The 14,330-nt window shown below is 33.5% G+C and overlaps 1 long non-coding RNA gene across 1 annotated transcript; it reads right to left on the reverse strand.

Annotated features, from left to right (window-relative positions):
• Positions 1–250: 250 nt before the first annotated feature.
• LOC310907572 lies at positions 251–2,426 on the reverse strand. Its single transcript, XR_014589653.1, has 2 exons — positions 1,615–2,426; positions 251–1,351 (listed from the first exon to the last, which is right to left on the reverse strand). It is a non-coding gene; the product is annotated as an uncharacterized lncRNA (long non-coding RNA).
• Between the last annotated feature and the right edge of the window lie 11,904 nt (positions 2,427–14,330).

The following is a 14,330-nucleotide window of genomic DNA, read 5'->3' on the forward strand; positions in this document are numbered from 1 at the left end:
TCTTTCTTTCTTTCTTTCTTTCTTTCTTTCTTTCTTTCTTTCTTTCTTTCTTTCTTTCTTTCTTTCTTTCTTTCTTTCTTTCTTTCTTTCTTTCTTTCTTTCTTTCTTTCTTTCTTTCTTTCTTTCTTTCTTTCTTTCTTTCTTTCTTTCTTTCTTTCTTTCTTTCTTTCTTTCTTTCTTTCTTTCTTTCTTTCTTTCTTTCTTTCTTTCTTTCTCTCTTCCTTCCTTCCTTCCTTCCTTCCTTCCTTCCCTTCCTTCCTTCCTTCCTTTTCTTTCTTCTCTCTTTCTTTTTCTTTCTTCTTTCTTTTTTTTCCTCTTTTTTTTTTCTTTCTTTCTCTCTTTCTTTCTTTTTATTTCTTTCTTACCTACCTCTTTCTTGACACCTCTTTTTTTCTTTCTTCTTTCTTCCTTACCTACCTCTTCCTTGACACCTCTTTCTTTCTTTATTACATAATTCTTACTTCTTTTTTTTTCTTTCTTACATACTTGTTACTTGTTTCTTTCCTACATACTTCTTTCTTGTTTCTTCTTTCTTTTTGCTTCCTCTTTCTTTCTTTCTAAGATACTTCATATTTGTTACTTCTTTCTTATTTTATTCTTGCACACTTCTTACTTGTTATTTCTTTCTTTTTTTCTTTCTTACACACTTCTTCTTTGTTACTATTTTCTTCTTTCTTTCTTACTTGATATTTCTTTCTGTCTTACATACTTCTTACTTATTGCTTCTTTCTTTTTTTCACTCTTTCTTTTTTTTTAAAGACTTCTTGTAGCATTGCATGGCTACAGTGTTCATCGTGTCCAGGGAGGTACAGGTGCTAGCAGGGAAACAGATGAGACAAGTCTTTTTTGTTAAGCAAGAGGGTCCATTTCATTTTTCCCCACCCTGAGCCTCGGTGGGAGAAGGTGAAGAGAGCCAAGGGAGAGAGAGAGAACCCCACCCTCGCTCCCCTTAAGCAGAGGGTCTGAGGGAAGGGCAAAGGGCAGGTGAGGGCATTGACCTGAAGCCAATGGAGACACACCAAGGGGGAAGGAACCACAAGGTCAAGGTCATTGAGGGGGAGCAGAACCGACCAAACCATTGTGTACAGAGCACATTGGAAATACTCGCTCATGCAGGAGGGGAAGCTAGGGTCTGTCTTGCCAAGGCCAGACCCTGGGTATTAGATTGAGTGGACTGAAAGGACTCCACAACTTGTTACTTCTTTCTTTCATCTTTCTTACATACTTACTCAATACTTCTTTCTTCATATTTTCTATTTTTTTCTTTCTTTTTTTATACTTCTTATTTGTTATTTCTTTCTTTTTTCTCTTTCATATTCTTACTTGTTACTTCTTTCTTTCTTCTTTCTCTCTTACATACTTCTTACTTGTTACTTCTTTCTTTTTTCTCTCTCTCTTTCTGTCTTACATACTTCTTACTTATTACTTCTTTCTTTGATTTTACACACTTCTTACTTGTTACTTCTTTCTTTCTTCTCTCTCTTACATATTTCTTACTTATTTCTTCTTTTTTCTTTCTTCTTTGCAGATTTCTTGTTCCTTCATTCATTCTTCTTTCTTACATACTTGTTAATTTTTATTTCATTCTTTCCTATTTCTTTATTTCTTTCATACTTTTTACTATATACTTCTTGTTCTCTATTTTTTAAATTTCTTTCTTTTTCAATACTTACTTGTTACTTCTTTTTTTCTTCTCTCTTCCTTACATACTTGCTACTGGTTACTTCTTTCTTCCTTTCATTTCATTTCTAACAGACTTTCTACAGATTACTTCTTTCTTTCTCATTTTCTTGTCATAGAGAATTTGAAACTAAACTTAATGTCATTTCTGCCTCAGTCTTTGTAGTTAAGTACCTCAACATTTTTATGCTATTTGTGAGTTATTTGCTAGTCCCATTAGAAGTGGACCCACACTGTTCTTTCACATGTCCTCTCCACTTACATCAGTGGAGAAGTCTTTTTTTTTTTTTTTTTTTTTTTTTTTTTTTTTTTTTTTTTTTTTTTTTTTTTGTCATTCCTATTATAGTTTGAGCCTATGCTGAAATTTTAGCCTCTAAATGTCACCCATGAATGCTGAATCACTACATCTGTATATCTGTATACCTCTTTTGGAGTATTTCCATACCTTTTTTTTTTTTTTTTTTCTTTTGGTAGGGTTCGTAGTTGCTTTGTTTTTAGGGTTTTGGTTTGGTGTTGTAGTTGAGATGGCCACTTGCACTCAGAGTGTTTCTTTAAAAACTTCAGGGATCAACACTGTGTTATCTTTTATACCTTTTTTATGTAGCAATTCTATGGGCAGCTCCACACAGTTCTGGATCTTTTTCTCCTCTTTCTGCAGTTGCAGCTCACTTCTTCCTATCCCTGGCACAGCCACCTAACCTTGTCTGTCCCTTGTACAGTGACTCTTACCTTATCTGTCCCTCACACAACCGCCTGTCCTTTCCTCCTCACAGCAAGGCCAGCAGACCCCAACTGACTCTCTACCAGCTCACTCACTCTTTTATCACACCCAGCTGTGAGGGCAAGGCTGTTCCCACTCTTTGGTAATTAACACAGCTGCAATATATCAGAGGCAGGATTGGGTTTAGCACTGTCTCTATCTGTCTTCTCACAACTATCTCTATCTTCCCACAGTCTGGGTTGGGTTTTTTGGTTTATTTGGTTTTGCTCTTCTTTTGCTGTTACTATTTGGTTTGGTTTTTAAATTCTTTTAGTAGCTCTAACCAAGCTGGTCCTAATGTCACACTTGTTCTTTGTCTGGCTGAGTGAGTGGGCTGATCCTTTAAGAAAGATGTTTCTGAAATTCTCCCAGTATTCCTTAGCTCATTTGCTTTTCAGGAAAGACTCCCAGGGGTCACTCTCTGGAGATGTTCTGTTATTCTTAAATCCAGGTCTTTAGTCCACTTATTTTCCTCGTGGTTTTTAAACCTCTGTGATCTCATGGTCAGTGCAAGCAAGACTGCCGTTGATGGTCATGTTTTAAAACCACTCTTCTTTATATTTAGGTCCAGAAGAGCACCATTCTTAGCTGACATATTCAACAACTGAATAGGTAAGTTGTACTTGATACATTTCAGCGATCTCCTAAATTGCTTATGTGCCACTGTATTGTTTTCCCTCCAAATAAAAGTATAGTAACAGTATAACTAAAGTCTTTTACAGGAACTAGAGTTTGCAGACCTAAGGCTTCTTTGAATTGAGGAATGCTTTGCCCATCAATCTGTCCTTACCCTGTGGTCTGTACAGAGATATCAGATTACTACCACAAGGTATCTGTTGATGGTGATTCTACTGATTTTGACCTACACCATTTGAGAGACCTGGCCTATTTTTTTATATCTAGTAGCTATATGCTTATGACAAAGTTATAGAGGAAGGGAGTGGCATTTCTAGCACTGTTTAATTCCATACCGCTTACATCATGGATGGGGCTAAGGTGGAATGCTGCCACTATGTGGAATGTTTTATGTTGATTGAATGCTGCTCTAAAATTTTTGCCAAAGTTCTCTGATTTACTAAAGTTGGTGGTATTTTTTTGTTGTTGTTTTGACCTCTTGAGAGTATCTTGTTGGTATTTCTCCAGTGTGTCTAGCTCAGATTACATGAAAAACTTTAGGCCCTTTTAAGTGTCTCATTGAGCAAGGGGGCCTTATAGTACAGGAAAGGGGAAAGCTCAAGTGGATTTAATTTTCTCACTGTCTTTCAAACCAGCATATCTTTCACTAGTCTTTTATAGAGAAAATAAGACTTTCTTCTCTTCTATCCTCTGTCTTTCCTAAGTGGGGTAATGCAAAAGAAGGGACAAACTTAGTCTTCGCACCTAACTTTCAGGTAGGTACATTTAGTTGAAAAGAATCACATGTTCTCTTTCCAGTCTGTAAGATAAGAATGGTTAGTGTGATCTACTAAGACAATTAAAATTTAAAGACTTCCAATTTCTGAAAAGCCTTTGAGTATTTTTAACTGCTTTCACCTGTATGGTAGTGTCTTGGTTCAAACATTTGTTGGGTTACCCAGGACAGGTGGAATATAGGAGCTAGGCCATAGATACAACTGGACCTCAGGTACTGGTCTATTTTATCAATAGAAAGATGAAAAACTATGTTGTTGTGTTATCATAGTTCTATCTACCTGCTTCTTTAGAGACTGCTTATGAAAAGGTTGCAAAGAGGCTCAGATAGTAACTATGTCCCTGTGTTATTATAGGTGGAAAGGTATTACCACTTCAGTGAACAGATGTCTAGTTTTACTACTGTCTCATTTACACATTACCTTATACAACATTCTTATTTCATTTAAGGTTAATTAAAAAGTTTTGTTTTCACCATTCTGACAAAAATTTTAATTTTATATAACAGAAAAAAAAAGTGCCTAAAAAAAGGAATGAAAATAACCCCACCTTTTTTTGTAAGAGCTTCCATTTAAGTAGAAATTTGACAACTTAGAAGTTTCTTTATGTTTCTTGTGTTTCTTCAAATTTGGTTTGAATGAAAGTATTACCCTCCCACGTTTGATAATAATTTGAAATCATGCTAATCTCTGACACAGCAGGTTTTTGATAGCTCTCTAAAACCTTAATATTATTGCTTCAGGCAAGGGTGACAGATGTAATCGCCTTCTATAATTCATGTTTAATACCTGAGTGACAGAGAGGAATCATATTGTGTCCTTAATCCCAAATCTTTAGCCATGCTATATCACCCAGCCCTAGAAAATACTTGTGAAAATTGCTAAATGTATTCCAAATTTAATAGTATTAAGAAAATACTTCTATTGGTGTAAAAACTGTTCCAGTGCAAAGGCCTAATTTGTAAAGACAAATATATATTTTACAGGATGTTTTAAACTCTCTTCTGCAGTATCAACATCCAAGAGAGATTTCTGTTACTCACATTTCACCTGTCCAGAATACTGATAAAAATTGAGAAGCAGTTTGACACACGAAGAACAATATCTTCATCCTCTAGTTCTTAAAATCTGCTTAGCTTTTGAAGAGTATCTTTAAACACTAAACCTAGAGAAAGTTGTATTTTTGTTGTTGTTTCTTATAGCATTTTTAAAAAAGGAACAGTTGTTGTGAAAAGACACATCTTTTAAAAGTGTTATTAAAATTAAATGTGCAAACATATTTACACAATCTAAATTTTATATTTGCAATGAATGCATGAGATATTTAAGAAAGAACAAAATATTGCATGTGTCTGAAGGACCTGTACAAATAGAAAAGATTTCAATACAGGAATATACAGAGAGTCCTGTGTTCTAGCTAGATTCTAAAATGGCTACACATGACTTGTGTCTGTGCATTAGCTTGCAGAGCTGAGCCTGGAAAAACTAAATTCACAAAGTATATAAATTTCCATATCATTTGTGTCATCAGACACATTTTTGGTTTCCTTTATTAGATAATGATCAGCTCTATTAGGCACTTAGACATACCCTAATCTTTTCAAACAACTCCATACTGCTATTATCTTAAGAAAGAAATGCAGCAAGTATAATTTCTGTGTCTGTGCAAATGTTCTGTCACTTATTCCGTTGCAGTCAAGTTGATCTGAAATGACACAGTTTCTACACTGATGTTATTGTAGGCCCCAAGAAATACAGAGATGATGTTAACAAGAGAATTATTCTTGGTAGAGAGTGGTATTATCTGTCAGAAAAACACCTTTGTTTAAAAAAGCACCTGAACTATAAATTCATTGATATTTGGAATAATATTCATGGTAAGTATAACTATCTGCTTGCCTTATTCTTGTGTGTTCCCTGTTATTAACATCAGGATGTGTAGTCCAGCACAACTTTTATGTGACCTATTTTAAGGCCCTGAGCAAGCAAAGAAAAGATTTGAGCAGTGGGGTGTGAGTGTAGGAAAACCAACAACAAAAACCTCTACAAAAATACTCAAAAAAACCCAACAATAAAAAATAATTAATTTTTTCCATATAGCCAGAACAAGAAACTGTGATTAAGTATTTTGCTTTTAAGCCACACATAATATTTCCAATTAATCTTGTTGTAAAGGAAGTTGACCATCTGGACAAGTTTTTAAAATATTTGTAGATAAGAACATTAAAAGAAGAAAAAAAATATTATATTCCAAGCAAGGGCTAGTATGAAATTTAGCCAACTCTGTGACATTTCCCATGAAAATATAGTGCAGCTCATATATATGTTACATATATATATTTTTTTTTGATCACTACTACTACCTGTTTATAGAATAAAAGTGCTTCTTACCTTCAAGTTTAAGGAAAAAATGAAGCCAGGCTAATGGTCAGAAAGAGAAGATACCAGCATGATTTAATATGGAAGATGAGATGGAACCAATGCGTCACTCAATACAAGTGCATCAGGATTTGTATTTAATCAGATTTGCTCCCCGGAAAAAAATGTAATTTTTTTCAAGTAGTCATTCGAGGTAAAACTTCAGAACTTTCAGAGAGAAATCTCTTCTTACTTTTGTGTAAAAAATGAATTTTTATAATCAGCTGAATTTAGTTTACTCCTGTTTTAAGAGAAAAAGAAAAAAACCCAACCAAACAAAAAAACCAACTAAACAACTTAAATTTTAAAACCAGCTTAAGATGTTTGTAACACAACCAAACTAGCAATAAATATCAGCTTTTAAATAGAATTATAAATAAGAAATTGTACATGTTTTATGCAGACCTAATGCTAAATCCTATTCATGGTAAATGTTTATTATCTGAGGAGATTTTCTTCATTCCTCCTATGGCAATGGTATAGAATCTTGTTAATGACAGTGATGATAGCTTTTCTTGGTTTTGTTTTCTTCTGTCCAAAACGCAAGTTTATAAAATAAATATTCATAAGCAAAACAATCACACTATGATCATGTGCCAGACTTGGTTAAAATTCATACCTATATTGGTAGTTAGTGCAAATCTACTACGGATGGATCAATATAATTACGATGCCTTTTTTTTTTTTTTTTTTTTTTTTTAAGTTGTTATTTGGCAAAGGTAGCAGAAGAAGAGAGATTCATGATTCCCATTAGTAATAAATGAATTTTGCATTGTTCTGCTTTCTAGATCATCATAAAATCACTGATTTTTTTAAGAGGGAAGGAACATTAAATATTGACTTCATATAGCAGCAATTACAGGGCAAAATAAAGTACTTTGATCATAAAAATAGGGACAGAACTTAGAATTAAAAGATGAAGATTCTATTTATTGTCTTCTATTTCTTCTATATTCTTTACAAAGCAAATTTTGTTGTAAGACAGAATTCTATAATTACATTTAAAAAAATACACACTGTTTTTCAGACTGAGGTAGAAGAAGATATGTAAAGTAGATATTGACCTTCCTACAAAGAAAATACTACTTTATCTAATCTTTCTAAACTCAAACACTAATCTAATTCATCGGACTAGGGCTCCATTTATTATTTTTTTAACTTGTAATTTTAAGTTGCAGTATAGGATGATCTGAAGGGGTTTTTTTTTTTTCTCTTATTGTATTACCCATCATATGTACTAGAGTTAACAACTTATACTCTTGATACATAAGTGTTTGTTAGATCATGTAAGGGAGGCTTTCTGTTTTGGAGGACAGCATACATTTAGCAGAAGTGTCTTTGATATGTGGTAGTTTTTTGTGTTTTGTTGCCATATGAGTATTTTATGCATAGTTCAGAAGGTCTAGAGGAGTTGATATCCCACACTTTTGCTATTCAACATTATTCTTTGGAATTCCTTTACATACAGAAGAGAAAAAAATAACAAAACACAACAGCCTTCATACTATTCTAGGAATCTTATGACAAAGAGGTATAGAGTAATGATTTCTTCAGAAGCTTAGAAATGCAAATAATTTATTAACCTAAACTCTAACAACTTTTTAATATATTTTTAAAAATAGCCTGGCTTTTCTTTAAGATCTAGAATTACTCACATAAAAAGAAAAATCTGTGCAACACTGGCTTGTTTAGAGCTTCTTTCAAAGAGGTGCTGGTCCTGTACATATCTGAAAACATGATGAAATTATAAAGACAGTAGGATAAAAAGTATACTATAAAATTTTGTAATTAAATCTTAAATACTTTCATGTATGAATTATGATGTAATTAGAACCCTGAAAGCACCTCTATAAAAGTTTGTCAAGACATTTTTTATGGGTTCAAATTGCTATTTTAATATTTAATGTCTAAAAATATCTATTTAATGAAGAAATTTATGTTAATTTGCTTAGTGAAGAGAGATTTTAGCTTCAAGTATTTAGTGAGTGGCTAAAACAAAAAGATTGGTTGTTATCATATGCAAAAAGGTCATGTAACAGAAAAAATATTCTCCAGGAAATGTTAGTTGAGGTCAATTGAGTTGTAAAGTCCCAGAGAAATTTATGAGATCTAATTTTTCTTTTCATTAGTTGATTGGTTTTGTTTTGACTCTTCAGGCTTTTAGAGGTTTCAGAATCTTTTCAAAGTCCAAGCAATTCACATATTAGCTTACATGAAAGATGTGTTCTTAGCATTTCAGAATTTTAGTGTTTACACTTCCGTTTGAGAAGTAATCCTCAGTTGTTCTGTCTGGGGTTTTTTGTGGTTTCTTCTTTTGTACGCTTGGTCTCTGGAAAAAACTAAGAAACGATATTTTTTAAAATTTTCAACATCACCCCAGCTTTAAACTAATTTACATTCTCTTTTATGTTAGCACTGGATAACATACTTCAGTTTTCAAAATATTTCAAATGTTTTAGTGACTTTCATGTATATTTAATGCAAGTGGTAGTCTGCAGTTTACTGCCTCAATAGTTTTTAAGGCTGTGAAAAGGTTAAAATATCTCTTATTTATTGCTTTTGAAAAACAGTTATCTATTTGGTAAGGTATTTCAACTTTGTTCTCTTTGTAAAAGGCTGCCAAGATGATTGGTGAACATTTGAACTAAGATGAAGATATGCATTTAAAGAAAAAATGATAATGTATGTACTAAATTTAGGAAAAATACATATTTATTGAAAAAATTTACATATACAAGAATCACAAGTGATCTACAGGTTTGCATGTTTAATTCTACATTATAACACATTTTTTTCACACAACCTATTATCTCTTTTTTTTATTTTTGAACACAAAAAACTTTTTTGATGAAGCTTCTTTTATGGTGGGAATTTAAAAGCAAATATTTTAAATAATGCATTGGAATACTTTTCTAACTCTGTAGTCTAACATTTGAGTAAGCTTTTTATATGGAAAACTTAATAATTTTCAGACCATTAAATTTTATTAGTATTTAGTTTTTCAGAAAAGATATTACTTTTCTGGGCACTAAATATTCAATAATGTTTAACAATAATTCCCATTTTTGAATTTCTAAAGTTCTTAATATTTCCCTTACTCTGTTTTCCTTCAGCAGAAATATGGTTTGGTCCTGCAATTAAAAAACTAAGTGTTAAACAAAATTTCCTCTAATAGATAATAAGATTAAAAAATAGAATATGTAATGTCATCACTTCAGAAAAATATTCTTTATTACTGGATGCTCATAAAAATTACAACTATGTGTTAAGTATTTTATATGGAAAACCTCTCCCTATAGTCATTGAAATTGTAATTTAGAAAGCTTAAAATCCTCTGGGGTAAAGGTTTTAAATATTTATCAGTGTAGTCCTTATAAAATCTTATTAATTCTCCAAGACTATTGGTCTAGGATTTAAAAAGTGAAATTCCCTCTCCTATGGCAAGTGAAAACATTAATTTATACATTGCAACATGATTTGTCAATTGGTATGTGTTGCCACTTTATGCCTGATTTCTTACACCAATGTTTCACCTGTATTCTGAAGATAATAATAACAACTCCTATTGTATACTCGACTACTTTCAGAATTTAGAAGAGATTTTTATCAGTAGTTGTAGAACACTTTAATGATGCTGTTTAAAAGCTGAGTATATGTTGAATGTAGCATCCTGTCACTCCCATGTTTTTTTGAAAAGTGTCTGTCATCTAGAAAGCACCAGATTGTGAGTGAAATCTGTATGAGGTACTTAGATACTTACTCATAGTTACAGAACTCTCACAGGACTGCTTGCCTTTGTGCTCAGGTGAGACATTGTGTCAGTAAGGAACAAAGCATTACAGGAGATATAACTTCTATGGCTCTTAGTGTGCTGGACTCACTGGGGAAGAAGAATGTCTATTCCATCCTAGAAAAGAGATTAATCCAGTATAGCAGCACCCAGGGATGTAATTTTTTAAGGGTAACACCTTAGGGAACTTACATCTCTGACAATCAGCTGAGGTTTTTGAGACTGTGTCCTCAACAAAGAGAGTTGGTAACATTCTCTGGTTCAAAATGTATGCAAATTCAGATTAGCATTGACATTTAGAAAGCTTGCTGAATAAATGGAAAAGTTTTGACCCTAGTTTACATTCTTATGCAGTATCTTATTTCTTCTGACAAAAGCTATAAATGAAGAATTTGGCTGTCAAGAAAAGGTATTTCCACTGTGATTTTTCTTTCTAGGAGAAAATAAATTTTCTTGAAAATTAGTAATATTCCAAACAAGCAAGAACTAACCTTGTTGAAATTTGCACAAATATAATGAGTGCAGTAGCGTTCTCATTTATTTCTCATGAAATTCTATTATAGTAAATGGATTGTTACTGAATAAAACCTCACAGAATTAAGCTCATTGATTCAGAACTAAAGGTCTAAGTGACAGCATTCTTTCTTTGTATGGTAGATTACTTCAGATTTTTGTACAGCTAATAAATGAAACAAATTACTGTATTTTTTAATAATGTCATTAAATTGTATACATAAATTTTATATCTGAGGTACCAAAAAGTGGCAAAAGAATGTGGGGGTGCTGAAATGGTATCATAGGTTTCTTAGTTGTAGGTTTGATGTGATTTGGACTTTAACCCTAGCCTGGTAAAGTTCCTGTCTTGGATTGTGCTTATCAGAGGTTGATAAGAGTTGCCAAGACAACTCTAATCCTCTGCCCTGGGTTTCGATCATCCTATTGTATTTTCCCCCATCCCATTGTATTTCTCCCCCACATGTCCATCATACCCCAGACCCCAAAACCTTCAGGAGAGGTGTCTGACAGGGATTGGTGGGTCTCCCGGGGCCACATCCCAAATTCACCTGATTTGTTAATGTTGTGTATTGCATTTTGACCTTACCCACCTGGCCTTGTTTCATTGGTCTGGTAACTTGTGTCCACCCCCGAGATTTTGGGGGAACAAAAACCCCCTGTAACCGAGGCCGGGGGTCACTCCCCAGAGGCACAGGCCTGGAACCAGGGGCTGCCCCTGAGTTACCCGAATAAAATCTTTCTCCCTGAGCCTGGAGTGTCCCCTCTTTCGAACCACGGCCAAGACAGCTAAGGCAAAAGCACTGCGGAGCCAAAGACCCACGCAAAGGTACTGTTGGACGTATCAGAGCTAGCAGGGTGGCCTAGCCGACGCTGAGCTGACCTGAGAGACAGATACGCGAAGCAACAAAAGAAAATTAAATACTTCATAAATATACAAAAAGTTATTTTACTTGTTGCTTAACCATAATCTAGAGCCTACTACCCAATAATAAAAATGGCCACTCAATCATTGCCCACAAAAAGGAAATTGCTCTTAGATATGCATTTTGATTATGACTATTGTAAAAATATTCTAAAAATTTTAAACTCTGAGGGAAAGCCACAATATCTGAAAGTATTTTATCTTCTTCCAATTTAGATTCCTAGTTTTAATTTTTTGCTAAAGTTAAAAAAAAAACCTTTTTTTTTTTTTAAGCACCTCAAATAAAAATTGCACCTTCTGAAACAAAGCAGAAGGATCAACGTCCTCTTCTGATCTAATATGCTGAACATTCTTGCAGTCAGTGCATTCACTCTTGATGCAAAATGGAATTTCAGCTGCCTTTGCAGTGTGGTGGGGCTCAAATTCCTAGATATCCCATACCATAGTGTATCTGAGCAGTTCAAGTCATTTATTATTTGGTGCTTTTCCACTCTGTGCACCTTAAAATGAACAGCCTGTGTAGAAGTGTTTGCACATCACTCTCATTCAGGTGCACTCATCCCCCGATTAAACATTTATATTTATACTTTTGCTGTCCCATCAAACATGTTGTTTCCATTTTTGACAGTTAAAGTAGCTTCAAGAGGAAATCTACTAACGATTTTCCTAAAGTTTCCAGTCTAGCATATCAATTTGTAGCTAAAGTGTTTAAGGACAAAAGACTTTAAATCTTCCCCACGTGGGATTTAAACCAAATTCATCAATTTCTTACATCATTTAATCGTAAACAGTAAAGTAAGCACTACAAGTTTTCACTTTTCTTTACTTTTAAGTCTTACCAACTAATTTGTCTTCCATCATTTGATATTCTCTTTAAAATGTAATAACACGTTTTCCCTACGTAAAAAATGCCTTGATCCCAAAGCACTGCTAAACTTTTTATACTGCCAATAATAAGAAACTTTGTTCAAGAATAAATTTTATCTATTTGGAGTAGTTACTGATGGGAAATGAGGCATTGTAACCATTTAGACACTTCTAATAACTTTTGAGGAATGGGGCAACAGTTTTAATTTCTAAGTTTCATTTCACATTCCTTAATTATCTTTTTAGAGCTGATACTTCAAATTTTCAATATTTACCATTCAATGTAAATCAAATCTTGTCTAAACAAATTTTAGTTATGTGTCAGTTGAAAGCAGTCTAGCTTCTCATCATCAACCAGTGCTTTAGTCTGTGCAGAGCTCCACTGAAGTAAGTGGGGATTCAGGAGAAAAGACTATTTTACTGTCTAATATGTAAATTTGGGACTTTATATGACAGCTGAAGTTTAAATTAAAGTAAGTATTGAGACCAAAATATATCTGATTTATTTACAATAGTCAGAAACAGTGACAAAGCTTAGCCACAAGGAATATTTTGGGTAAACTGCATAGGATTCAAACTGCAATATAATTCTTAAAAGCCAGAGGCATACCACATCTATCTCTGAGGTAAGAAAATAAGGATGATAAGGAACATAAGAAAGATTGCACAGATAGGAGTATATGTGAAAGAGATTAAGAGCCAAGATTTAGGAATGTAAGAAGACTATCTCAAATGGAAATGTCATGGACATCTGGTGAGAGGTCATTACTGCATTTCCAGCTGTGGTTATTCATTCAGCAGTACTTTATTGATATGAAATTCAATATTGTGTTTTCTTTAGCTGACAATGGCAATATTACATTAGAAAAAAGAGCTACAAGATAATTTTTCACTTAGAGAATCAAGGAAAAAACATTATGACTTCTAAATTGTTGTTAGTACCAAAAGCATAAACATCAGAGCACATACATTATTCTGAATAGTTGTCTACAGAGTGATTGATGAAAGACATTTAGAAGGTTGCAATTTTCACTGTAATCTGGGTCTTCAGCAAGTGAAGTTCAAATTGAGTTAGAAATGAGCAGTAATTTAGAAGAAGGAGTTGGCCTGATCTATCATTTGATTTAAACAGTGATGTGTAGATGGTTTTTTTCCTGCTTTCTCTGTCATTACCAACTTTTCTAATGAGTTGTGTGCTTAAATCACTTGGCCAAAACAAATACAATTAGGTCAGCTGTAGTCTTTCCGTATATGGAAGGGATTAAAAGGAAGTCTCATCAATACCTGGGGAGGACAGTGTATGCATAAAAGTCATGAATATATAAAACTTTTGGTTTCAGCTATTGAACTAATACCTCAAACCCCAAACTGCAGCAAACCAAAACCAACCATAAACAAATAAAACAAAAACAGCCAACCAACCAAAATTAAAAAACAAAACAACCAAGTCAACAACAGGAAAAAAAACCCCAACAAACAACCAAACCACTGAAACCAACAGATTTCTCCCTTTTTCTCATCAAAATAAAAAGCTAAATATTTTTCTGTTCATTTATGATACTCCAAAATAATCCAAAAATATGATGCTTTTTTTTTTTTTTTTTTTTGATAATTTGCAAAAATTATAGAATCTTAGAATCATTGTGATTGGAAAAGACCTTCAAAATCTTAAAGTCTACTCTTTGACTGAACATCACTTTGTCAACTAAACCAACTAACACTAAGTGACACATCCAGTCATTTCTTAAACACTTCCAGGGATGGTGACACCACCACTTCCTTGGGTAGCCCATTCTAATGCCTAACCATCCTACTTTAGAATAAATTCTTCCTGATGTCAAACCTGAACCTCCTCTAAAGTAGCTTGAGGCCATTTCCTTGTCCAGGAGAAGACACTGGCCATGCTACAACCTGCTTTCAGGTACTTGAGCAGTAAGTTCTCCCCTGAACTCTCTTTTCTCCAGGCTA

The sequence above is a fragment of the Zosterops lateralis genome, assembly GCF_965231275.1.
Source record: "Zosterops lateralis genome assembly, chromosome: 3".
NCBI lineage: Eukaryota > Metazoa > Chordata > Aves > Passeriformes > Zosteropidae > Zosterops > Zosterops lateralis.